We start from the raw sequence: 27735 nt of genomic DNA, 5'->3' as shown, positions 1-27735 counted from the left end.
CTTCACTCTTTTCTAGGTAGATATCTGACCTTCCCCAAAAGTCTCTCTTTTCCCTCCTGACTTCTTAAATTCTTAAAACCTCAAGTTTCTCTTTAAACCCATCTCTGATTTGCCAGTATCATCACCCCATCAGGCATCAGAGTTCTTGTGCACATTTCCAGTTTCTTCCACCTTCTTCTGATAAGCCCAATCATTTTCACACCTTGATTGTGTTTTGGTTTTTGAGGCTGCAGCCAGCTGCAGTTATTCTCAACCCTTGATGGCATGGAAGAGGAGGGTAGCTGTGGGGTATCCCTGACTCAGCTATAACCAGGAGAGAGATGCTGATGTCCTCACTGGTCCTGGACCTCTGCCAGAGGTGGAGCTAGAGGTTATGGCAGGAGCAGAGGTTATGGGAATCCCTATTTGACTCTCATTTTGGCCAATATACCTTAAAGTATACTCATTGCACAAGGATTCCTCGAGATGTTCTGCAAAACAATGAATCCTGTGCCCATTCTCTGGTCTCGGCCACAGAAGCAAGATGATGAAGGGAACATCATTGTTTGGAAAGCATTGCAATGAGACACACATGTTGTGCTGCCATTGTGGCTCTAAGGCCTACCACCTTCAGAAGTCGATCTGTGGCAAATGTGGCTAACCCGCCAAGTGCAAGAGAAAGTATAACTGGAGTGCCAAGGCTAAAAGATGAAATACCACCGGGACTGGTCGAATGAGGCACCTAAAAATTGTATACCGCAGATTCAGGCATGGGTTCTGTGAAGGAACAACACCTCAACCCAAGAGGGCAGCTGTTGCAGCACCCAGTTCATCTTAAGAATTTCAACAATTAGTCTGGTCTAACAATTCAATATTCAAATATTCTGGTCTAACAATAAAAAATAAAGAAAAAAGAATCCTGTGCCCAAATACACTTGGAGAACTCAGTACCACCCAGTTAGTTCTTAATTGCAAGAAACGGAAGCCGACTTTCCTAATTTAAGCTTAAAAAGGATTTATTCTAAAGATCTTGGGTAGCTTATAGAATCTCTTGTAGGGTCAGAAAAATCAAGGTCAGAGGCAAAGTAGCCAGGAACAACACCCAAAGTCACATTGTATGATGGACCCCAGGAAGACCCTACTGCTGCATAGACACCTTAGCTTGTGCCACTAGCTCGATCTACCCTGGGTGCTGCCTCTAGGACCACCTATATACCCGCCACCACAGCTGCTGCCACCTCCCTCACCACTACACAATGGGCTCTGCATAGTCTCACTTTTCTGCATCATGAGTTTTGGATTCAAAGCCTGGGGAAAATACATGTGACTGGTGGAGGGAGGTCACGTGCCTCCCACCTAGCTGCAAGAGAGGCTGGGACGATGTGGATCGGCTTCATAGAGCTTCTGTTCTGGGTGCAGCTTCTTACTCAAAACATGAGGCAAATCCTCAAACATGGGAAGGGAGAGCAGATGCTGGGTGGCCTGAAAGAATGACAAATATTCTCTATACTGTGGCCCCTGAACACCTCCCTGGAGTTCTATGCAACACTCTAGGACAAAGTTTCTCAGTTTCAGCACTATTGACATTTGGGCCTGGATACTTCTTTATTATGGGATGTCCTGTGCATTATAGGATGTTTAGCAGCATCCAGGCCTTTACCCATTAGATTCCAGTAGTACCCACCCAGTTGTGACAACTAAAAATGTCTAAATACATTGACAATTGTCCCCTGCGGGACAAATTCACCCCTGCTTGAGAACCACTGTCTAGAAGATCTGAAGGAAATTTGTAGTACATTGGGAATGAGGACTGGTTTGGCCTGATTTCCCAAATTTATTTGACCATGGAAAAACTTTTTTCTCTAACACAGGAAATGCTGGGCTGGTCAATGGGGAGCCGGCCGTAGGAGTGTCTTAATCCATTTTTCGTTGCTTTAAAGAGAATACCTGAAACTGAGTAATTTATAAAGAAAAGGAATTTATGATTTTATTTTTTATTTTTTTGAGATGGAGTCTTGCTCTCTCACCCAGCCTGGAGTGCGGTAGTGCAATCTTGGCTCACTGCAACCTCTGTCTCCCGGGTTGAAGCCATTCTCCCTGCCTCAGCCTCCCGAATAGCTGGGATTATAGGCGCCCACCATCACACCTGGCTAATTTTTGTATTTTTAGTAGAGACGGGGTTTCATCATCTTGGGCAGGCTTGTTTTGAACTGCTGACCTCAGGTGATCCACCTGTCTCGGCCTCCCAAAGTGCTGGGATCACAGGTGTGAGCCACTGTGCCAGGCTAAGAAAAGGAATTTATTTCTTAAGCTATGGAGGCTAAGAAGTCCAAGGCTAAGGGGCTACTGAGGGTCTTCTTGCTGGTGGTGACGCTGTACAGAATCCCTGGGTGGTACAAGGCATCACAGGGTGAGGGGCTGAGCGTACTGGCTCAGATCTCTCTTCTTCTTATAAAGCCACCAGTCCCACTCCCATGATAGCCCATTAATCCACTAACCCATTAATCTATTAATCCATGAATGGATTAGTCCATTCATGAGGGCAGAGCCCTCATGACCTAATCACCTCTTAAAGGCCCCACTTCTCAATACTGCCACACTGGAGATTCAGTTTCAACATAAGTTTCAGAGGAGGGAAACATTCAAACCATAGCAAGCAGTTTCATGGGAGTGGGAGGTTGCACAGGCCAAATGGCACCCCAGATCTTCCTGTCATCACCTTCCCCACTTGCCCACCTCTCTGAATGGGCTGGGGTCTCCCTGAGGCCAGTTTTGTGGAGGCCCAGGCTCTGGGCAGTTGGTGATGATTCTAGGAAACATTCTCAGGGTCCAAGGGAGGAGCCCAGAGAATGCCACTCAGTGTGTTAAGTCGGTCTTCTCTCCTTCGCTGTGAACCTGCCCTGCAGGCACAGGTACCACCCCAACCACCAGGAACACTGCCTTGGGAGCAAGCAGCAGCCTGTGGCTACCCACTGCGGCCTCCTGTGGCCCGCCTGCATGGCTTGACAAAGACCCCACAAGACTCAGGCTCCAGCCCAGCTGGTCTCCATCTGCAGGCCCAGCCTCTCAGGCTGTCCTTCCCACAGGTTCCAGGTCAAGGCCCTTATTGCTACCCAAGGAATGCTCTGGATGCAGGGTCAAACGTGTCAACCCCAACCCAGGAAAAAGCCCTACCACTGTGATGCAGGATGAGGAGTCACAGGCTCCTAAAGTGTGGGCCCCAGCCACCTGGCCTGGCCTTTGGGGAGGAGCTGTTGGCGTTGCTGCTTCTAGGCTGGAGTGACACAGCATGGGGATGTGTGTGTCACTGGCACACTCAGCTGTCCTTTCCAGGGACTTCTGTGAGTTGGCAGTGTCCCCACATGGATGGCCCAGCTCCCTCCTGCAGCTTTTTTTTTTTTTTTTTTTTGAGATGGAGTCTTGCTCTGTTGCCCAGGTTGGAGTGCAGTGGTGTGATCTCAGCTCACTGCAATGTCTGCCTCCCCGGCTCAAGTGATTCCCCTGCCTCAGCCTCCCAAGTAGCTGGGATTACTGGCGTGCACCACCACACCAGACTAATTTTTGTATTTTTAATAGAGACAGGGTTTCATCACATTGGCCAGGCTGGTCTTGAACTCCTGACGTCAGGTGATCTGCCCACCTCGGCCTCCCAAAGTGCTGGGATTAAAGGTGTGGGCTACCGTGCCTGGCCACAGCTTCATCTTTGAAACTCCCCCTTGCAGTGTCTTCCCGTGACCTTGGCTGTTAACCTTGGGAAACTGGAACAGTGGAAACAGGATGGTGCCAGGCTTAGACAAACCTGTGTTGGATCTACCTTGGACATGTCACCTTCTCTCCGAACTTTAATTTCACTATCTATGTAGATTGATTAAAAGTGATTTTCCTTTCCTTCATTCTGTATTTTAGGTACTGACTGATGGCTTCTGGGTCATAGAAGCGGGGCTCCCTGAAGCTTCTCTGAAAATTCACGGCGCCCACGCTCTGGGCCCCAGGGCGCATCTTCATGGGGCAGGGGAGACAACTGGAGTGAAACAAAAAGGCTGGAAAATGCTTTGGATCCCAACCAGCCAGAGGATGTGCCAGTGGAAAATTCCTGCCGTGCGTCAGAGGCCCACCTGGCCCGGGGGACAGCCAGCCAGACGCACAGGCCCCAGAGCGTGTTTAGACAGCGCTTTCCTGCCTCGGCCAGAGCTCAGCCTGGCCCTCACCAACGCTCATCCTGGGAAAGTAGGGTGGGCCAGGTCCTCACCTAGGCTCAGGAAAGCTTCTGCAACTCCGTATCTGGAGCAGGGTCTTCGGGACAGCGGCATGAACTTTGATAGAAAAGACGGGCAGTAGGAGCCCCAGGTCTGCCCTGAACCCGTCTCTGGGACCCAGGAGTAACCGTGTCCTCTCTGTGGACCTCAGGCTCCTCATCTATGCAACACCTGGGGTGGACAAGGACATCTAAGGAGACTTCACCAGCCCCACCCTTCTGCTCGTGCAGATCCACAATCTCTAAGGGATCCCACATCTGCCTCTGGAGAGGCCAAGTCTCCTTTCCTGGGCAGAACCAGGGGGCAACTCTCAGAAGCTGCCCTCTGAGACTTAAGCTCAGCCTCCGAGGAAGGTAGCCCAGCGGCTATCTGTAACCGGGACACATGCCTTTAAGAGTGTTCTCAGCACCCACCAAGGTTCGCCGGTGCGGGGGTGATGTATCTGGGAGGAGAAAAAGATAACCCTGAGCTCTGGGGTATAGGATTTGTTCAACACTGTAAGGGGAAGGCCTTGAATCTAGAAATGCCCCAGGGACCAGACCGCATGCTCTAATGTGGTCTGAACAGGTTACTGGGCCCACTACGGCCGTATGGAGTGGCCCTAAGACTTTACACAGACCCTGTACTCACAGCTCCAGCCATCTAGGGGGTCTTGTGCCAGGCTAAGGCAGCCTGGGGGGTGGGGCATGGGCATTCCAAGCCCTCATAAGGGTTGAACATGTTGGCCAAGGAGGGTCTGAAGGTTCCCCTCTCTTTGGAGTTTGATTGGCCCTATCTGGGATAATGGTCAATTCACCAGGGCAATCTCACCTGGGAGGTCCCTTAGTTGATGCTACCTGGCCTACTAGACTACCCGTCCCCACCCCACCTCTTCTTAGCTCAGGTTCCCACAGCGAGAACCACTCTCAATGTCTGTTACCCTGTTACCACCCCATTTAATACCAAGAGGACATGACCAACCTTCCAGGGCCACCCCAGCTTCCAAACTCTGCCCCCTGCCCCCCATCCCTCGACCCTGACATCCCCAACCCATCTCTGTACAGACCACCCCCCGGGCATATACTTAAAGGAAAGCTCTGGATGATATCACACACAAGCCAGGGTGAAGAGGAGCCCTGGCCCACATGAACCATTCTGGCTGGTTGCTTGTCCCAGCACATTGGAGGGGTTTCCAGGCCTCATCGTAGCTTGCACTTCCTTCCATCGTTCAATCTAAGGCCAGATCAGTCCTTTCTCAGAGTTCTACCAGTCGCTCAGAAAGAAAGGTCCCTTTCTCAGATCCTAGGTCTGTTTCTCTCTGTTCCAGGTCAAACCGGCCCTTTGCCCAGGTTCTGCCCAGAAGCCAGTGGGGGTAAGCTGCCCCTCCTGAGGTGGCTCCAGAATCCTTCTTTCACTCAGGAATCCCTTCTCCTGATTCTTGGTCTCTTGCAGTTCCCAGTCTATACTCTTCCCCCTTCTGCATTGCTAGGGGCTTTGCTGGGATTTGGGTCGCCCCAAAATCTCTTTCTTGCCTCTTCTGAGGACCACAGACAACACCACAATGTGCACCTCTGCATCTCCAGAATCCCAGGGCACTCCAGGATGAATAGATGGGAGTGCACGCGCCTGTAGGTGAATGTGTGTGCACGTGGGCACACGTGTATGTGTGTAAGGGCACGCGTGCACGTGTGTGTGTGTAAACTCATGTGACCTGCGGATAATCTTGGCTTTTAAAGATAACACAATGTCTCCCTCTTACAAAAGTTCCCCAAAGACCTTCTGTCTCCCTCTATCAAAGTCAGCCATCCCAGGTGAGTGCAGGTTTCAAGAGGGTATCTGAGCTCCCTCTGGGCCATGTCACAGAGCAGACCATGGTTTCCAGGAGCCCTGGGCCCTGCTGCAGGGCCCTTTGCACCCCATGCTGCTTAAGCATCAAGAGAAGGAGGTTTGAGCCCCAAATATCCTTACTGGGGGTGGCGGTGGTGGAAGGCAGTTTCATCCCATGGGTAAGTCTGAGTTCACGAGATGCTATTTAAAAACAATCATCAGGTGATTGACTTTCTTTTCCAGAGCTTTCCTTTGGTCTCACAGCTCAGCATCCTGATTTATGGGGCACAAGATTCTAGCAGCTCTGAGAAGGGTTCTGGTTTCTGCTGGGCTTAACTCCTGGGGAGGCAGAAGGGAGGGACTTGTGCTGGAATGTTAGGGGTTGGGAACCGAGGGAGGGGAGCTCCATGGTGGGGCTGAAGCAGGAGCTCTGAGATGCTTCTACCGGCCTTCGGCTACAGATTTTTGGGCACAGGGAGGTGGGCTGGGGGCCCCAAGTCCTGCTGGAAGCAGCGTCCTCGCAGTAGACAGGCTCCCTGGGTGAGCAGCTCCTCACCACTGGTGAGGTGCCAGGTGCTGTTGCTTACAAAATGATCTCTGTTACAAAGCACGGCCACATTCACTGGAGTCACAGAGAAACTGTGTGTGCTGGGCACTCACTCTCTCCCTTTTAACAGATGAGAAAACTGAGGCCTTAGGTTAGGAGTGGCTAAGTGGTGCACGCAAGGCTCTCACAGCCAGGAAGCAAGGGAACCCGGCTTCAAACCTGTGCCTTCTGATTTAAAAGTTCAGCCTCTTTCCATGAGCATAGTACACCTCGTTACCCTCAGCAGAGAGAAGAGCAGGGACCACTGAGCTTCTAGGCAGTCAGGCTTGGGTTTCAATCCTGACTCTGCTAGTACTGACTGTGAATTTGGACATGTTTCTGAATCCGCTTTCTTATCAATAAAGTGGATAGACTCGGTGATGCACTGGAGCTGGCTCATTTCCACTCCAGAAAGCCAATTGTATGCATTTCTCCCCAGCTCTGCATTCAGTAACATGAGGTCGCTTAGTTTGGAAAGGGCCAAAGTGGAAGCATTGACACCACAGAAAAGGGCAAACACTACAAATCAGGACCTTCCTGCCTGGCGGGCTGGCTGCTAAGCATTTCCCCTCACAACCCTCGGGATAGTTCTTACCTCGAGGTCTCAGTAATGAACTTAGATAAAGTACATAAGGTTCTCACCACAATGCCCAGATTGAGCAGATGCTCACAAATGATTAACGAGAGTCAACATTTTACATTTTCTGCAGCTTTATCGTCTTTTATTCCTTTATTCACTCAGGAAAGTAATTTGGGCAAGAATGACTTTTCTTCATCCTGTAGATGAGGACAATGAAGCTTGAGGGCACAGAGGTGCTAAGCGGGGCCCAAGTCTGAATCCAGATCTTTGTACTCTTCACCTTAGACTCTGTCCATGACCCTCAGCTGCCCTCTCACAGGCCAGGCAATTTATAGTCTCAGAAATAAGAGGATCCCAGTGCCAGGAAGAATGTTACAGATCCCCTGTCAGTAACGCAAGCCCCTCATGTGACCGACAAGGAAACTGCTGCCCAGAGAAGGGAATGGACAAGCCCAAGGTCACTCAGCCAGTTATGGTCAAGCTGGACTTTGGATCCCAGATCTCTGGATTCCTCATCTGCATATCTCTCACTGGATCAAACTCCCTTTAGACCCGTGCACTGGGGTGGGACTGTCCTATCCGCAGGGCATGGCTGCTGCCCAGTGGGAGGGGATAGGATGGCTACTGGGGCAACCACCACTTGTCCACCCTGAGGAGAGAGGATATAAAAATAATGTTACCTGCTCTTCCAGTTCATCAAGTTATATGAAACTGTCTTGGGCATGCTAAAGCATTTGTAAATGTAAGTCACTGACATTTTGTCAACCAGCAAACCCTGAAGAGCCAGATCTTCCTGCAACAGAGGAACAGGGGCAACAGAGCACCGGGATTCATGGGCCGGGACTGAATCCAGTTCCACAATCCCCATGGCCCTGCTCATCTCCCTCTCTCCCTCCCTCCCTTCCTCCCTTCCTTCCTCCCCTGCCTTCCCTTCATCTCTCCTTCCTTCTTTCCTTCCCTTCCTTCCTTTCCTTTTCCTTCCTTCCTTCCTTCCTTCCTTCCTTCCTTCCTTCCTTCCTTCCTTCCTTCCTTCCCCCCACTCCCTCCTTCCCTCCCTCCTTCCCTCAGGTTAGGAGTGGCTAAGTGGTGCATCCAAGGCTCTCACAGTCAGGAAGCGAGGGAGCCAGGCTTCAAACCTGCGCCTTCTGATTTAAAAGTTCAACCTCTCCCCATGAGCACAGGCAGCCCCCCGTTACCCTCAGCAGAGACAAGAGCAAAGGCCACTGGGCTTCTAGGAAGAAGCTCTGGCTCCTTCCTTCCTTCCTTCCTTCCTTCCTTCCTTCCTTCCTTCCTTCCTTCCTTCCTTCCTTCCTCCCTTCCTTCCTTCCTTCCTTCCCTTCTTCCCTTCCCTTCCTTTCCTTCCCCTTCCTTCCCTTCCTTTCCTTTCCTTCCCCTTCCTTCCTTTCCGTCCTTCCTTCCTTCCTTCCTTCCTTCCTTCCTTCCTTCCCTCCCTTCCCTTCCTTCCCTTCCTTTCCTTCCCCTTCCTTCCCTTCCTTTCCTTTCCTTCCCCTTCCTTCCTTCCTTCCTTCCTTCCTTCCTTCCTTCCTTCCTTCCTTCCTTCCTTCCTTCCCTCCTTCCCTCCTTTCTTCCTTCCTCCTTACTTCCCTTCTCCCACCTTCTCTAGAGACCCATCCTTGGGCTACTGGAGCATGCTTTCCCTACAGGCACCAGAACAGCCTGGAAATTTACATCCCTGGGTGCCCTCTAACCAGTGACTAAGGGTGTGGGGGTGTGGAAGGCTGGGACCACGCCAGTGTTTCCTGTGAGATCAGGCTGAAGCCTCCTCTGTGGGGCTCAATTTGACTTGAGGCCAAATGCCTGCTGGGCCTCCTTGCTCCCCCTGCCCTGCCTCCCCAATCCTTTACCAGCGGCCCCTGTGAGCACTTCCTTAGCAAATCCTCACCTCAGGGGCTGCTCCTGGGGAGCTCAACCTGAGACACCCGCTTTACTGTTTTGCAGTCACTTACCACTACTTGACATGATGCTATGCTTTCATTTGCTCATTGTCTGTCTCCCTCCACTAGAATATGAGCCCCATGGGGGCAAGGACTGGATCTATTTTGTTTATCTGTGCACTCCCAGGCTGCAACTGTGTCTGGCATATAGTAGGTGTCCAAAAGATATTTTGTGGGATAAATTTTCTCAATTAATTCTCACAATGATCCTGTGAAATGAAAATTATTATCCCCATTTTACAAATGAAGAAATCATTTCAAAGAAGTTAAATAACTCACATGGGCTACACGGGTTGTACGTGGCATAGCCAGAATGCCAAACTCTGCCTGTGTGCTTCCAGACCAAAGCTTAGCCTTTAAAACGCAACCCCATATTTGCAGTTTCCAGAACATTCCAGGCTTTTTCACACCTCTTCAGTGATGCTGAAGCTGCTTCTTTTGCAAAATAATGTTCCCCTGTCCCTCCCCCCAACTCTGAATTGACCACCACAGTACCCTTTGAGACCCTTTGCGCCCCTATGGTTCCCAGACAGATTCCTGATGGCTATTTCTCATGTTTCTTTTCTCTTTCTCTTTCCTGTAATCATTTCGGATAAAGCTTCATCTTGCATCTTTGCTTCTCTAGCACCTAGTTGGAGTCTGGCAGAAGGCCAGCAATCTGTGAATGTTTGTTGAATGAATAAAAGGAAAGGAGGGAGGGAGGGATGGCAGAGGGAGGAAGGGAAGAAGGGAGAGAGAGAAAAAGGGAGAGAGGCAATCTGCCCTATGAGGGGACAGAAAGTGCGAGCCCCACATGGACAGGGAAGGCTGTGGTGGGGTGTTGTGGGAAGCCGGGGGAGTCGGCCACATCCTGGTCCTTCTTGTCATGTGGTGTGGTTGGGATCACTCTGATCAGTCACCTTTTTAAGCTCTGGGTCTAGCCTTAGGGCAGAAGCAGGATGTATCCTGGCAGCCAGCACCCAGCCTGGTACCCAGTAAGGGCTTAGTAAGTGCTGAATGAATGAATGAGTGACAGTGTGGTATGAAAAACAGATTTGATTTGGAGTCTGAGTCTGAGGTTCAAGTCCTGATGGCCTCTCTTCCAGCCTTTCCTCTCTATTCCCTGGCAGTTGCCTTGGTGCAAGTACCACATGTCTCCCCAGACATCATCTCTCCTGAGGCTGTTGCTTAAATGAGCCTCTTGCAGGAGGAACTGCCATGTCTCTCCTTTCCTGGCTTAGCAAATCTTATTTGTAGGGTATCGTCAGGCTCTACAGGCTCATCCTGGTGTATCTGTGGGCAACAGATCACTGGGATTGATGGGCCGGGACTCTGTGGTTCAACCTATGAGGCTCTTCAGACAGTGTAGAGATAAGAAGATGGATGGCCCCTGAGGCCCACATCCCTGGGCTTGAGTGTTACTTCCACTACTTTCTAGCCACATGACTTTGAGACAGTTGCTTAACCTATCTCTCTTTCTCTCTCTCTCTCTCTCTCTTTTAGACAGTGTCTTGCTCTGTCCCCCAGGCTGAAGTACAGTGGCACAATCATGGCTCACCACAGCCTCGACCTCCTGGGCTCAAGTGATCCTCCCACCTTAGCCTCCCAAGTAACTGGGACTACAGGTGTGCACCACCACACCCAGCTAATTAAAAAAAATCCTGTAGAGGGATCTCACTATGTTCCCCAGGCTGGTCTCAAGCACCTGGGCTCAAGCAATCCTCCTGCCTTGGCCTCCCAAAGTGCTGGGATTATAAGCATGAGTCACCATGGCCAGCTGACTCCTCTTTAACTATATTGTCTCACTGTAACACGGAATCATGACAGTAGCTTTGTAACTGGGATGCTGTACATGTTCAAAAAGTTAGTGCTTAAGATAGTGCCTGGCACACACGTTGGCCGTCAAATGACTACCCCTCTGGCCAAATCAATCACTGTTTTGGCACCACCTTCCCTCACCCCCTTGCCACTGCATGCCTGAGTGATCCAGAACAACTTGTGGTTTCTCAAACACTCCAGGTCTTCCCATGCCAGAGTACCTTTGCTCATGCTGTCTCTTCCTGGGATACACACTTCCCACTGTTCTCCCTAGAAAAATCTTAGTCATCCTTCAAGTCTCAGCTCAAATGCTGCCTCTATGTCTGTGAAGACTTTCTGGACTCTTCCAGGACATCCTAGGGGCTCTCTCTGGAACCTCTGTGTTGGGTACTGAGGCAATAATCTGATTGCGTTGGAACTACCTGCTCACCAGTCTGTGTGCCTTCAAGCTTCAGGCCTATTCCTAAGCCATTTAGCCAGCCCCCGATACAAATGGGTCTTGGTGAAGATCCAATATTGTAGAGACATAAATTCTCCCAAAATTAATCTATAAATTCAGTAAAATCCCAATAAAAACTTAACAAGAGTTCTAAAAATGTAACTTTACAAGCTAATTCTAAAAGTCATCTTAAAAGAAAAAAATGCACAAGAGTAGCCAAATAAATTTTGACACAGCAAGAACAATGAGGAAGAAATAGCCCTTCCACATACAAATATTTACTATAAAGTGATGAATGCAGGTGTAATTCAATCAATGGGACAGTAAAGAAACAGAGACATGGAAATGTAGTATATGCTAAAGGGCATTTTAAAACCGGTACAAAAAGACTGGCTATTCAAAAATGGTTTGGGAGCAATAGTTTGGGGACAATAGATTTCCCACTTGGGAAAAAATTAACTTAGATAGTATATTGGTGATGACTTTGCTTCCTGCAAAGAGAATTTATTCTAAATATTTTAATCAGAAAGGAATTTATGGAAGGTACATATAGCAGCCAGGACTGTAGGAGGTATTGAAGAAAAAGACTTCAGATTGAGCTTACCAGAACAACTTCCAAAGCCACAGTGCAGAACTGAGCCACTGATGGAGATGATGTCTGCTACAATCTGGAAGCTGCCAGATAGTAGGAAGTTTTTGCCATGGATGCTGTTCTGAGACCACACCGCCTCTAACCAGGATCTGTGCTAGTAAAATGGAGGTGGTGCTACCTTTCTCTCCAAATAACTTGAAGCTTCATGAGAGTTGTATCTGCTTAGGTCCCCTAGAAAGCAGACATCAAGATAGAGTTTAAGAGGGTAAGAGATGTGTTGTGATAATGCCCATGCGAGGTAAAGGGGGGATGGAGCAGGAGTAGTAGGGAAAGTCTTCTGATTGTGACACAGTTATGACACCTATGAAAGGAAAGAGAGAAGGAAGAAGCGTTGGCCAGAAAAAGCCTCAGACTATGGTGCAGCTCTGAGGAAAGTCTTGGCTACCACAAAGATTGACCATAAAGAAGTCTCTTGGTGGGAAGAACTGGCTATGCCCTGGTTTCCTCTCTGTGCTCAGTCATTGGCTTGGAGCTGTGATGAATCCCGAAGACATCCAGCCGGGGGACTCTTCATTACGTTTGAAATCCTAGCATGAGCGGAATCTCTGCAATACAGGAGGAAACACCAGAAGGGCACTGATATGAATTTTGAGCCAACCATCATGTAGTATCTATCTGCCACAGAACTCTACCTCACACCACATACAAAATAATTTTCAGATGGGTTAAAGAGGCATAGATTAAAAAAAAACCTGTACAATTATTAAAAGAAAATAAAAAACATATGGGATGTACTTCTATAACACTGGAGTAGGAAAGGCCTTTTTAAGAAAGGCACAAAAGGCTAGGCTCAGTGGCTCACGCCTGTAATCCCAGCACTTTGGAAGGCTGAGGTGGGCAGATAACTAGGTCAGGAGATCGAGACCATCCTGGCTAACACAGTGAAACCCCATCTCTACTAAAAATACAAAAAATTAGCCGGGCGTGGTGGCGGGTGCCTGTAGTCCCAGCTACTCGGGCTGAGGCAGGAGAACGGTGTAAACCTGGGAGGCAGAGCTTGCAATGAGCTGAGACTGCACCACTGCACTCCAGCCTGGGTGACAGAGCGAGACTCCATCTCAAAAAAAAAAAAAAAAAAAAAAAAAAAAAAAAAGGCACAAAATCTAGAAAATATATGGACATATTTTAAATTAGTTTTTATTGTTTTCCACATTTTAAGAAAGTAATTGGTACTAACATACTTAATGGTGAGAAACTAAATGCTTTCCCCCTAAGATTGGGAACAAGACAAGAATGTTGCTTTTCTCCAGTCTTATTCAACATTGTCCTGAAAGACATAGCTAATGCAATAGGACAAGAAAAGGAAATAAAAGGTATACAGAATGGAAAGAAAGAAAATAGTTTTGTTTGCAGTTAATGTGATTATCTATGTAGAAAATTTCAAAGAATCAACAAAAAACTCCCAGAACTAATAAATAATTGCAAGGGGCAGCAAGCAAGGTTAATATATAAAAGCCAATTGCTTTCCTGTATACCAGCAATTAACTGAAATTTGACATTAAAAACACAATGCCATTTACATTAGAACCAGAAAGAAGGAAAGACAGAAAAAAGGAAAGAGAAGGAATGAAGGAAGGAAGGAAGAGAGGGAGGAAAGGAGGGAGGAGAGGGAGGTAAGTAAGACAGGCTGACTTAGGCATAAATCTAGCAAAATATATACAGGATCTGTATAAAGAAAACTACAAAACTCTGAGGAAAGAAAACTCTGGTAAATAAATGGAGAAATATTCCATGTTCATCAGTAGGAAGACTCAATATTATTAAGATGTCAGTTTCTCCCAACTTAACCTATAAATCCAACACAGTCCCAATAAAAATCCCAGCAAGTTATTTTGTGGATTTCAACAAATTGATTTAAAAATTTATATAGACAGGCAAAGACCCAGAATAGCCAACACAATACTGAAGGAGGACAAAGTCAGAGGACTGACACTACCTAACTTTAAGATACTGTAAAGCTACGGTAATCAAGATAGTATAGTACTGGTGAAAGAATAGACACATAGATCAATGGAACAGAATAGAGAGCCTAGAAATAGACGAACACAAATATAGCCAATTAGGCTTTGACAAAGGAGCAAAGGTAATTTAATGGAGAAAAGGTAGTCTTTACAACAAATAGTGTTGGAACAATTGGGCACACATGCAAAATCAATGACTCTAGACACGGACCTTATACCCTTCACAAAAATTACTTTAAAATGGATCATAGAGCTAAGCAAAATACAAAACCACAATGTTTTTAGAAGATAACGTGGGAGAAAATCTAGGTGACCTTGGGTTTGGTGAGGATGTTTTAGATATGACACAAAAAACATGATTCATGAAAGAAAAAATTGCTAAGCTGTACTTCATTAAATTTAAAATTTCTGCTCTGTGAAGGACACTGTTAAGACAAGCCACAGAGTGGGAGAAAATGTTTACAAAACACATATCTGATAAGATACTTTAATCCAAAATACAAGAAATACTTAAAGCCTTTTTTTTTTGAGACAGCATCTCGCTCTGTTGCCCAGGCTAGAGTGCAGTGGTGCAATCTCGGCTCACAGCAGGGTCCGCCTCCTGGGTTCACGCCATTCTCCTGCCTCAGCCTCCCAAGTAGCTGGGACTACAGGCACCTGCCACCACACCTGGCTAACTTTTTGTATTTGTAGTGGAGACGGGGTTTCATTGTGTTAGCCAGGATGGTCTCAATCTCCTGACCTCGTGATCTGCCCACCTTGGCCTCCCAAAGTGTTGGGATTACAGGTGTGAGCTACCACACTCGGCCAAAACCCAATTTTAAAAGGTCAGAATAATCACCTAAATTGAATAAGCACCTAAATAAAGAAGACACATAGGTGGCAAATAAGCATACGAAAATATGTCCAACATCATATGCCACTAGGGACTTGTGAATTAAAACAACAATGAGCTACCACTATACACCTAAGATGGCTAAAACCCAAAACACTGACAACACCAAATGCTGGTTAGGACATGGAGCAACAGGAACTCTCATTTCTTGTCAGTGAGAATGTAAATGGTATGGCCACTTTTTTTTTTTTTTTTTTTTTTTGACAGTCTCTCTCTGTCACCCAGGCTAGAGTGCAGTGGCCTGATTTCGGCTCACTGCAACCTCTGCCTCCCAGGTTCAAGCAATTCTCATGCCTCAGCCTCCTGAGTACCTGGGACTACAGGCATGCACCACCACGCCCAACTAATATTTTGTATTGGTAGGGCCACTTTGAAAGATAGTTGAGCAATTTCTTACAAAGGTAAACATAGGCTTACCCTACAATCCCGCAACTGTGCTCCTAGGTGTTTACCAAAATGAGTTAAAAACTTTGTCCATGCAAAAACCTGCACATGAATGTTTGTAGCAGCTTTGTTTGTAATTACCAGTAGTTGGAAACAACCAAGATATTATTCTTCAATAGATAAATGGATAAACAAACTGTGGCACATCAGTGCAATGGAATATGATTCATCGTTAAAAAGATAGGAGCTGTCAAGCCATGGAAAGACATAGAAGAACTTTAAATGTGGATTGCTAAGTGCAAAAAGCCAGTCTGAAAAGGGTACATGGTGTTTGATTCCAATGATATGACACTTTGGAAAGGGCAAACTATAGAGACAGTAAAAAGATCAGTAGTTTCTAGAGATACAGGGGAGAGTGAAAAGAATGAATAGGTGGAGTACAAAACATTTTTAAGGTGACAAACTATTCTGTATAATACTGTTATGGTGGATATAGGGCATTGTGTCTTTGTCATTACCCGTAAAATTGTACAACACAGAGAATGAACCTTAATGTAAACTACAGACTTTAGTTAATAAAAATGTATCAATACTTGTTAATTAATGGTAACAAATACCACACTAAGGCAAGGTGATGATAATAGGAGTGTGTGCATGCATGGGGTTGGGGAGTGTGCAGGGGATGTATGAGAACTCTGTATTTTTTACTCAATGTTTCTGTAAACTTCATACTATTCTAAAAATATGTCTATTAAAATGTTTTAAAGTAATTAATATACTTGGAGAAAAGTTCAGCCGCAAATATAACAGACAATAGGGTAACCACACATTCTAGTTTTCTCAGGACTCTTCTAGTTTATACTTGTTGTCCTGGTGTTCCATCTGGCTTAGGATTTGTCACTCTCGAAGTGTGTCGCTTTGAATGATAACTTATATAATCGCCCTAGACATAGGTTGTTATTTATTTTTTATTTTTTATTTTTATTTTAGATGGAGGAGTCTCCCCTGTCACCCAGGCTGGAGTGCAATGGCACAGTGGCGTGATCTTGGCTCACGGCAACCTCTGCCTCCCGGGTTCAAGTGATTCCCCTGCCTCAGCCTCCTGAGTAGCTGGGATTACAGGCGTGTGCCACCACGGCTGGTTAATTTTTTTTTTTTTTTTTTGTATTTTTAGTAGAGATAGGGTTTCACTGTATTAGCCAGGATGATCTTGATCCCCTGACTCCCACAGATTAGGTGGCTTAAACAACAGGAATTTATTTTCTCACAGCTCTGGAGACTGCAAGTACAAGATCAAGATGTTGGCAGGTTTGGTTTTTTCTGAGCTCTCACTCTTCGGCGTGCAAATGGCTGCCTTCCTGCTGTGTCTTTCCTCAGTGTGTGCTCAAGTCTGTGTCCTAACCTCTTCTTATAAGAACACTAGTCATATTGCATTAGGGCCTACCCATATGACTCATTTTACATTAATTCCCTATTTAAAGGCCCTATCTTGGCCGGGCACGGTGGCTCACACCTGCAGTCCCAGCACTTTGGGACGCTGAGGTGGGTGGATCACCTGAGGTCAGGAGTTCAAGACTAGCCTGGCCAACATGGTGAAATCCAGTCTCTACTAAAAATACACAAATTAGCTGGGGGTGGTAGCATGCCTGCAATCCCAGCTACTCTGGAGGCTGAGGCACAAGAATCGCTTGAACCTGGGAGGCGGAGGTTGCAGTAAGTCAAGATTGCACCATTGCACTCCAACCTGGGCAACAAGCGTGAAACTCTGTCTCAATAATAAAAATAGAAATAAAATAAAACAAAATAAAAATAAAGGCCCTATCTTCAAGTACAGTTATATTATGAGAAGCTGGGGTTAAGGACTTAAACATACAATTTTTTTTCTATAATTTTCATACAAAATTGTCAGTAAAGAATATTTTGGGCCAGGCGCAGTGGCTCACACCTGTAATCCCAGCACTTTGGGAGGCCGAGGCAGGCAGATCACAAGGTCAGGAGATGGAGACCATCCTGGCTAACACAGTGAAACCCCGTCTCTACTAAAAAATACAAAAAAGAATCCGGGCGTGGTGGCGGGTGCCTGTAGTCCCAGCTCCTCGCAAGGCTGAGGCAGGAGAATGGCGTGAACCCGGGAGGCGGAGCTTGCAGTGAGCCAAGATCGTGCCACTGCACTCTAGTCTGGGCGACAGAGCGAGACTCCATCTCAAAAAAAAAAAAAAAAAAAAAAAAAAAAAAAAAAAAAAAAAAGAATATTTTAATGGTAGATTGGTGGTACACTGCTTAACTACTAACAGCAAACTGCAGCCACCCCAGATACATCAGACACATGGTACATTTCTTCATGATTCAATCTGCTGAACTATGCAACCATCATAGTATCAACATACAAATTTTGAGGAGACATAATTCAGCCCACAATGACAGGCAATTCACAGATAAAGTACAAATGGTGAATAGATATATGGAAATATGTTTAATATCACCAGAAGCACACAAATTAAACAGTAATGACAGCCCCTCCTCCAATAGAATAAGGAAAGAGAAGGAGAGAGAGAGAGAGAAAAGTAAAAGAAAGAAAGAGAAAGAAAGAAAGAAAGAAAGAAAGAAAGAAAGAAAGAAAGAAAGAAAGAAAGAAAGAAAGAAAGAAAGAAAGAAGAAACAGAAAGAAAGAAAAGATTCTATCTAAGGTTGACAAGGATGTGGGGAAATGCTGTTACTGAGAAGAACAGATACATCTTTTTTGGAAGTGAACTTAACAGCACCCATCAAAATGAATATATGCGTATCTTTTGACCTAGAAATTTCACTTTTGAGATTTGATCCTACAAAAATACTTACAGAGGCTCAAAGAGGCATGGCTGGGCATGGTGACTCATGCCTGTGATCCCAGTGCTTTAAGAGGCCAAAGCAGGTGGATTGCTTGAGGCCAGGAGTTTGAGACCAGTCTGATCAACATGGTGAAATCCTGTCTCTATAGAAAATACAAAAATTAGCTGGGCATTGTGGCATGCACTTGTAATCCTGGCTACTTGGGTGGCTGAGGTGGGGGGATCGCGTGAGCCTAAGAGGCAAAGGTTGCAGTGAGCTGAGATCACACCACTGCACCCCAGCCTGGGTGACAGAGTGAGAACTTGTCTCAAAAAACAAAACAAACAAACAAACAAAAAACAAAGAGGCATGAATAAATGTATTAATTACAGTATTTCTCGTAACAATAAAAATTTGAAAAAATATTTAAGTTTCTATTGATAGGTAAACAAGCTATGGTACATCCATACTGTGGAATACTAGACTGAGGTTAAAAACAATAAGGTAGATCTATGATAAATAGATATTATGTGATATCTGAGAAATAAAGTAAACCTAAGATCAGTGGAATCATGAAACATATTAAGTAACTCAAAAAGAGGAAATAAAGAACAAAGAAGAAATGGGATAACTAGAATACAAGTAGCAAAATGGTAGATTCAAACTCAACCATATCAACAATCACTTTAAATGTAAATGATCTAAACACCCCAATTAAAAGGCATAGATTGTCAGGTTGTATTTTTTAAAAATCATGATCCAACTATAAACTGCCTACAAGAAATCCACTTTAAATATAGTCATAAATAGGTCAAAAGAGAAAAATTGCATAAAGATATGTCCTGCAAATATTAATCAAAAGAAAGCTGGAGTGGCTATATTACTATCCTACAAAGCAGATTTCAGTCTAAAAAATATTTCCAAGGATAAAGAAGGTTATTTCATAGTAACAAAAGGATCCATTTATCAACAAGACATAGTAATCCTAAATGTACATGCACCTAATAAGAAAGCTGACTCAAAATACATGAAGCAAAATGAGACAGAAATGCAAGGAAAAAGAGACAACTGCACAATTATAGCTAGAGATTGCAAATTTTCTTGTTCTTATTTTATAATTTTCTATTCTTGTTATATGGGAACCTCCTTTATCTCTTTCATCTCTTAATCAAACTTAAGGCCCTTTTCAGATCACTTTTTAGTCTCTAGTTCCACTGATGTTAGTTATTCTATTTGCTGAGTCAGTAGAATGTCTATCTTGGCATTGAACTTTCCCATCTGTTTTATAATTTTTGTGTGTGAGCTCAACTTCAATAGGTGTTGTTTTTTCACAGGAATCCTGTAAGTGCCTTGACTTATTAAGGACTTTTTATGGGGTTATCTCATTATTCTCCTACTCTTTTGGTGGTTTGCCCTTTCTGACCCTCTGTGGTTACAGGTTTCTGCTTCATTTCTGGTACCTGGAAATTTTCTTTTTCTTGCTTTAGAGCTTAGCTATGTTTTAAACTGAAGTTTTATATAAAATGTTATAAAACATTACAATTATATAACATTTCACTGTTTGGAACAGGTTTAGGAAACTCCCATGTCGGATTAAATTTTAGTTTTGATTGGATGTCTTAATAGGTTTCCTACAACAAAATCTTGAAGTCAACCTTCACCTTCTCTCTCTCTTTGTTGTCCTTTGTTCTGGAGTTAAAAAGTTACTTTACAGTAAATTGAGGTTTTTCTTTTTTTTAACTGAGGAAAAAATGACATTTTAGGAATATAAACTGTGTCTGCCTTTTCAGATGGAGACTACAGTTTGCTTTGTGGAAGATGTTCTTTGTTTCGGAATGCACTACTAGAGTTGACTCTTTGAGCTATGCTAATATAAAACAGCCAGGGTCTACCTATCATTCTTGGGGAGTATGGGAAAGCACTGATGGGCCTCTAAAGGCGATTACTGAGTCTGAGATGTTAATACCCTTTAGTAATACACATTTAATGAATTTGTTGAATTATGTCTCTGAGGATTGTTTTATTTAGAGCACCACCATCTCCTAATTTGGAATGAGACTATCTTATGCCTGAAATTGATGTGTCCTCGCAACGTTGTGTGTTACTTTGGGATCAGTTGTTTGCACAAGATAAGGAGTTAGTTGCGGTAGAGAAGAATGTAGGAGAGAAGAGCTCACTTCTTCAGCTCAGGCTGGAGAAAAAGTGCAAATGAGCCTGATGGGGCTCTGCATGGTCCGTCCTGGACCTGGGAGTCGGTGTCCCACTAAGTTGCTATTTTAACCTGCCCATCTCAGCTTTGGGGAAATATCCTAACCAGTATTTTATTATCATTATTTTTTGATATCCCTATTATCAGTAATGCAAGAAAGAGGCTAATTCTGGGGCAGGAAAGAGGGCTTGGGAGGCAGATCTTAGATGTGAGTGAGAGGAAAAAAACACTTCCTGGGGCTGGGGAGGTGGAGAGAGTTGTTTAGACCTGGACTCCAAGGAAGGGGATAGTTGGGATAGGCCTGGTGATGGGAGGAGATTTGTCCTTCCAGCTCCAGGCAGCTGATGGGTGAGGTGGGGAGGGGGGCTGTGAAGGACTTCGTGGGTTTGTGTTTTTTTCTGAGATGGAGTCTCACTCTGTCGCCTAGGCTGGAGTGCAATGGCACGATCTCGGCTCACTGTAACCTCCACCTCCCAGGTTCAAGCGATTTTCTTGCCTCAGCCTCCCCAGTAGCTGGGATTACAGGCATGTGCCACCACGCCTAGCTAATTCTTGTATTTTTAGTAGAGACGGGATTTTGCCATATTGCTCAGGCTGGTCTTGAACTCCTGACCTCAAGTCATCTGCCCGCCTCGGCCTCCCAAAGTGCTGGGATAATAGGCGTGAGCCACTGCACCTGGCCATGGCTTTGAAGTTAGCTCTGGACTAGGTGCTCTCAGCAGAACCACTTCTAAGAACAGTTATAGGTTGCACTCTGGTGTGTACTTCTCCTTTCCCCCTAAGATTTCAGGAAACTTTTGTTAATTTGCCTTTGGGTGTGCTGTAGAATTAGGAGAAAGCCTGGCACATGGGAGGACAGAGTGAGGCCTGACTGGCTCTGGGTGGGATGTGCCAGGGACTAGGGGTGTGGGTAGGCAGAGAGTCGTTGGAGGTGAAGCTGAGCAGGGCGCCAGGGCCAGAGCCTTGAGGGCTTTGCATGCCATTTGAAGGAAGCTGACCTTACCTTGTAGGGCCCTGAAGGATATTAAGCTAGATGGTGATGTGATCGAACTTGCATGACAGAGAAACACCCCAGGATTTCTCATGAATGTATAAACAGCTGCAGTGGACATCTGCTGTTTTTATCTGCCCAGCACCTCTTCCACCCCTGCAGCAGTAACAGAACCCCTCTTTCCTGTGGGAAACCTTTTTCATGTGATTTGGGAAGAGCTGACTGCAGTCTTCTCAAAACCAGGGAGTGTGCTCATGACCCAGGCCAGGCCAACAGGAATACCGGATCGGGCAGTGGGTACTGTTTCAGGTACAGGGCTATGATTCAAGTCTGGGCCTAGCACTTTCCCAACAGAGTTTCTAGGGGAAACCGATTCATTCTGGTAGGGTCTCTAAGCTGATAGGATAAGAATCCAGTGCTACTGGTGACCAAGAAGGGTTCCTGCCACTTGGAGAGAAAATATTTGATAGATGGCATGAGACAGAGCCCCAGGGATTTAGTCTGAGGCACAAGATCCAGCCATAGATAATACCAAGTAGAAACAGTCAGGTGAAGGAGAGAGAAACTTAGAGAACCCTGAGGACATTGTTGAGCTGCTGGATCCAGCCATTCCTGAAGCTTACCTGACTTGCCCTTTTACATAAGCCAATACATTTTTTTCTTGCTTAACTTACTTGGTTGGATTTTTCTCACTTAGGAGTGAGAGTCCTCACTAATAATTGCATGTTCTTCCCGATTGGCTCTTCCTTCTACTCAATATCCCAAATTTGGCCGGGCACACTGGCTCACACCTGTAATTCCAGCACTTTGGGAGGCCGAGGCGGGTGGATCACGAGGTCAAGAGATCAAGACCATCCTGGTCAACATGGTGAAACCCCATCTCTACTAAAAATACAAAAATTAGCCGGGCATAGTGGTGTGCGCCTGTAATCCCAGCTATTCAGGAGGCTGAGGCAGGAGAATCGCTTGAACCCAGGAGGCAGAAGTTGCAGTGAGCCAAGATTGTACCACTGCATTCCAGCCTGGCAACAGAGCAAGACTCCGTCTAAAAAAAAAAAATCCCAAATTCATTTTACTTCTGAGATGGTTTCTAGATCCCCCTCCTCCCTGGTCATCCTCCTCTGGATGGAGATGCCCACACTAGTTCCCTGAGGAACCCTGCTTTCTAAGGGTTGTATTGCAGTAAGGTATATGATGGACTCTTCTCTGAAGAAATCGAGATATAAAGTTGATACCTGTGGGTTAGATGTTGGTGAGGCCTTTTGAGGGCACCCTGGTCTGGGCCATGCATGATTTGAAGTAGCTACATTTTTTTTTTTAATTTTTATTTTTATTTCAATAGTTCTTGGGGTACGATTGGTTTGTGGTTACAAGGACAAATTCTTTAGTGGTGATTTCTGAGATTTTAGTGCACTCATCACCTCAGCGGTATACATTGTACCCAATTTGTACTCTTTTATCCCTCGTCCCCCTCCCAAGAAGTAGCTACACTTCTAAAAAGAACAAAGCAAGCCAGGCATGGTGGCTCACACCTGTAATTTCAGCACTTTTGGAGGCTGAGGCAGGAGGATCACTTGAGGCCAGGAGTTTAAGACCAGCCTGGGCAATATAGTGAGACTCCGTCTCTGTTTTTAAAAAGAAGAAGAAAAACAACAAAGCAACTTGTCTTGAACATGGGGATTTCTGGGGTCAGCACCTTGAGCGACCTGTTTCTAAGTGGTAGGGAAAGGAATGTGTTCTCATTTACAGCCAAAAGGATCCCAGGGCTCCCCTGAAATACTGAGGAAACCACTCAGTCATCTTAACTGGCCGCCAATGAGCTGATCCATAATTTAAAAGTGGTTTCAAAGCCACTTTTCTTGCTTTAAGAAACAGCAAAAGGAAGGGGGCAGGGGAGACACAGAGTCAGACCTATCTTTATCTTAAGCTGAGGTGGTTTGTGGGGGACCAGGGTGGAGGAGGTATGGGGGGTGGATGCACACGTGTGTGTGAAGCAGGGAAGAGCATGCCTGTTTCCTGCCCAATCCTACAAGGGTTTCTATAATCCCCTTCGTGAAGGTGACCTGAGGACCTGCCTTTGACAGAACAGACCTGGATTTAGACTCTTAGATGATGAATCTCCTCCTGCCCCTTAGCGATTGCCCTGAACCTCCCCAAGTTCTGCTCTTCTTCTTGCTGATCACTTAGTAAGTTACACACAAAACTAAAACCCAGGTGTCTGCCATTTGGGTGTTTATAAGTCCTGTGACCTTATGGGGCCACCTTGCTTTTCATCCAAGAGAAAACAGATCAAGCCCTCAACCCACAATAGAGGAAAACCCAAGGTTTCCTGCAATAATTCTGGGGACTTGTTTCCAAATCCCTTTTACTCTGATATCCTGTTTCTACTAAAATCCAGTCCTCCCTCCCTCCTTTCCCTCCCTCCCTCCCCACTTCTTCCCTCCCCACTCCTTCCTTCCTTCCTTGCTTGCTTCCTTCCTTCCCTCCCTCCCTCAGCTGCTATCATTTCTGCCTTGTATCAAGACAAATGTAAAACATAGATTATTTTCCTTGATTTCCTCCAAGTAGCTCTAGCATAAGGCATATGAAACATGTTTTTCCTGTGTGTAATTGGGAGAGCTACGTTGCATTTTAGCACAGAAAACACTTTAAGGTTGATACTCCTCTGGCCATGTCCTCTACCCACCTCCCCGCTCCCATGAGCCATTCTGCCTCCTTGAGGCCCAGCCTCCACCAGACTCATTCCCTCTCTCTCTCTCACACAGACACACACACACACACACACACACACACACACACACACACACAGCCAGACTCCCATAACATCCTTTTCCTCTCTCCTGTGGAGTAGTCAGCCCCCATCCCCCACCCCAGACTGCATCTGGGCCCATCTCTGTCTGCTCAGAAACCCACTAAGGACCAGCTTTGAAATTACTTTTTCCTTTAACACTACCAAATTACCCATCATAACTCCTTTCCCTAGCAGCCTCTACAGGCATGTAAAAATGCATCATCCTTTTGATATGAATTATACCACCCCCTTAGAAGGCAGAAGAAGCTAGAATAATTTTGCTGGTTGTTTAAATAGCAGCTTTTTCTTTTCTGTTGCTCAAGTTTAACTATAGCCCAGAGATGCTTCCATCAGCCCCACCTGCCTTGTTGGATAAATCTTACCCCACCTGGCCCCATCCTGCACTTGTCAGCACCTCTCTAGCCACACCCTACCTCCCCAGTACATGAGACTTCTCAAAATAGCCCAGGCCCTTATGTCCCCATTCTCACTGCCTCCCAAGCTGGAGGATCAGCCACAGGGTACCTTGAGCCTTAAGAAGGCCCTCTTTTCCCTCCTCCAGCGAGATCTTAGGGCCTTGCTGCTTGTCTGAGGTCAGTATCCCATGCCACCCTGCTTCTGTGTGGCTGAGAGTCTCCCAGGGAGTGATTCAGACGCAGAGTCCCTAGCCCTGGCAAGTCCCTAGCACCTAGTGGAGCACCTGGCTCATGAGAAGCACTCCAGACACGTTCACCTGCCTCATTCAGAGCTGTACTGTGTCCTGGGCGCAGGGTGGAAGCAGTCAGACTGGAACTCAGTCTCTCAAGGGCTGCACAAACTACAGCCTGCTCCTTGGGCTGCCCCATGGTTTCTGAGCAGGCAGCCTGGGAAAGAAAAAGGAGCCCTGCTCTGAGAGGCGAGACACAGGCCAGTTCTGCTCTCAGCTCACTCCAAGTGCTGGACAACCTCCTTCCCCTACTTGGGCCTCTGTCTGTCATTGGAAAAAGGAGGGGCTGGATTCGATAAGGCCCAGAGATCTACAACGGAGTCCTGGGCAGGGGCTGATCTTACCTCTGGTAGGAGTTCACAATGGTGCCTGGAGCCGGGGGCCTGCGAGGGCGGAGGCTGTGCTGCCCCAGCTGGAGGGATGAAAGTTGCACCAGCTCCTGGCCTGGGGTGTCCTGGATGGTGGCGCCCTGAGGAATGGATGGAGGTCAGTGTGGCTGGGGCACAGTGGGTGAGGCAGACAGCCACTCAGGATGGGGCTGGAGAGACAGGCAGGGGCACCTAGGCCATAGCAAGGCATCGGTATTTTGCGGTAAGTGCAGTGGAAAGCCACCGAGGAGGTTTTTGTGGGGCCCTGACATGATCCGATCTGTTTTTAAAGATTGTGCTGCCTTCATGCAGAATGGACTAAAGGGAGGCCAGGGGAGAATTAGGGACATGCAGGGGCAGGCGCCTTGGTCTGAGTGGGAAAGCAGGGTGCCAGACAAGGGTAAACGGTGGGGATGGAGGTAGAAATGATCATTTTTGCAATCAATATGGTGGGTGAGGATACTGGACAACTGGGGTCTCTTACCACCTAGTTTCCGGCGTTTTCACCAGGACTCAGGTACCCCTGGCTATCTACATGGAATGCGACTCAGCTAGCTTCAGGAGGAAGGGTGGTCGGATGGGCTAGGGTTCCCAAACTTCACTGCTAACCTAGAAGGTGACTAAGGTGGGAGGCTTGTGTCTTCCAGTGACTCCAGGAAAGGTAGGAACTGATGGGAGCAGAGGTTGGGGCGCCTGTGCAAGGGGTTGGAGCTTGGCCACTGTCCCCTGCATCAGCAATGGGGAAGAACACCCCAAATGTCATCAAACGAAACCAGCCTCGCCTGCAGCCCCGTCCCTGCAGCAGCGAAGACCAGCTCCCACGGGTCAGCCAGTTGAAATTCAGGAACCCTCTCCTCCAGAGGTGCTTCGGACTCAGCTCGGTCCGCTCCAACTCCCAGAGGCCTTTGGGCTGATTTCCTGCTTCCAGCTCTGCTGGCCACGGGTGGCTGACGGAGGCAACTCAGTTGATTTGGTTTGCCTGGCAGGCGGATTGGTGCTCTCTGGGAATGGGGATAGAAGAGGGATCCTGTGAGACAGAGGAAGAGGGAGAAGAGCAAACAGGGGCTTGGTGTGAGAGGGGTGGGCTATTTGCTAAATAAAATTTAAATCCTTGCCGTGGTGGCTGCCAAGAAGAGAGAAGTAACTGATGAAAACCATATGTCTCTAAGTAAGTGGAAAGAGGAGCCCTGCTTGGTGTGTGGAAGATGTTGCTGTTGGTCTCCCATGCAATGGAAAAATCTCCTGTTTTAAAGAATACAATGTTAAGAGGCACTCTGAGACAAACCACATTTCGCAATTAAGTAGTTTACAAGGTCAGTAAAGGAAGGACAAAATAAACCAGCTGAAAAGGTCTTGCTCAATAACAAAATTTGTTTAAAAGTTGAATCTTACTGTCCAGAACTGTAATATAGGCTCATCACATAGTTTTTGGGGGAAAAAATAGCCAAAAAGATGAAATTTTTGAGGGATGGGGAAGCAGATCAAATGCTTTAAGTACTGATACAGCTATTGTATCTCCTAATGTTTGGGGAAAAAAGTAATTTTTTAAAAAAACGTAAACTGTATCACTTTTTACTTTTTCTAAATTGACCCGGAGACAAACTAAAAGCAGAGATGCAGACAAACATAACTACTGTTCTCTCAGTCGGCAGAACAGAATTCTAATTTCATCATCCAACATTCAAGTTCCAGCATAATGTGGTTCCGACTGTCCTTTCTAGAATTTTCTCCCACGGAACACTGCTGCCCCTCCCACCCCCCTCCTCTCCTCCCCGCCCCACCCCCTCCACACACACTCCATCCTGTTTCAGGCTGCCACCGTGGGGCTTCCTGGTATACCCACTTCCCCCTGGCGTGTCTTTCCTCCCAGCTGTATGGAAAAATGTTAGCCCTTCTTTAAGAATATCAATTTCCAAATTCTACCCATTTCACCGTAATTTCCTTTTGATACTTTTGGATAGATTCTAATTCTCTGGTGAAATTCTCCATTTTGTCATCTGTTTTCTTAACTATGTTAATCACACTTATTTTGAAGTCTACGTCAGGGAGCTCCAGTATCTGGGTCACCTGCGGAGCTGTTTCTATGACGGAGATACTTTTTGGCTCCGACTGATGCTGTCCTTCATCATGGGGGATTTACTTCATTTTCCGGAAGGCAGTTAGAGAAGGGAAGGTCACTTGTAATCCAGGCTGCGGTTGAGCTGGTTTGAAGCTGTCAGGCTTTTTGAAGGCCGCTCTATTTCCAGCTCACTCTGCCTCCTGGTGTGTAACCCACCTGAGGTTCTCGCTGGAAGTCTGGCTTGTTCTTTAGGGCTCTTCCTCTTTGGTGGGCCTTCAATTCCAAGTTTGTCTTCCAAGTCCCACGAGACTGCCAAAAACTCCGCTCAGCTTCCCGGTCTCTTAGCCACGCTTCACTCCTTGGCTGGGTGCTGCTTACGGATCCGTGAATGCCTTCCAGAGAAAGGGGCCTTAGAAGCTAACCTCCACGTGCTTTTCTTCTCCAGACATCTTGGCCCCCAGGTCCTGCTTGCCTTGTAGTTTGAACTCCAAATTTATCTCCCAGCCCTTCGAA

General features: G+C 46.4%; 1 non-coding gene and 1 pseudogene across 1 annotated transcript; one reads left to right on the top strand and one right to left on the bottom strand.

Annotated features, from left to right (window-relative positions):
* The first annotated feature begins 523 nt into the window (after positions 1–523).
* Positions 524–817, top strand: LOC115894160 (annotated as a pseudogene).
* Positions 818–17601: 16784 nt separating this feature from the next.
* LOC115894449 lies at positions 17602–17669 on the bottom strand. Its single transcript, XR_004054567.1, has one exon. It is a non-coding gene; the product is annotated as a small nucleolar RNA SNORD77 (small nucleolar RNA).
* Positions 17670–27735: the final 10066 nt, after the last annotated feature.

The sequence above is a fragment of the Rhinopithecus roxellana genome, chromosome 17 (genome assembly GCF_007565055.1).
Source record: "Rhinopithecus roxellana isolate Shanxi Qingling chromosome 17, ASM756505v1, whole genome shotgun sequence".
Classification (NCBI taxonomy): domain Eukaryota; kingdom Metazoa; phylum Chordata; class Mammalia; order Primates; family Cercopithecidae; genus Rhinopithecus; species Rhinopithecus roxellana.
This window is presented reverse-complemented; position numbering and strand designations above follow the sequence as displayed.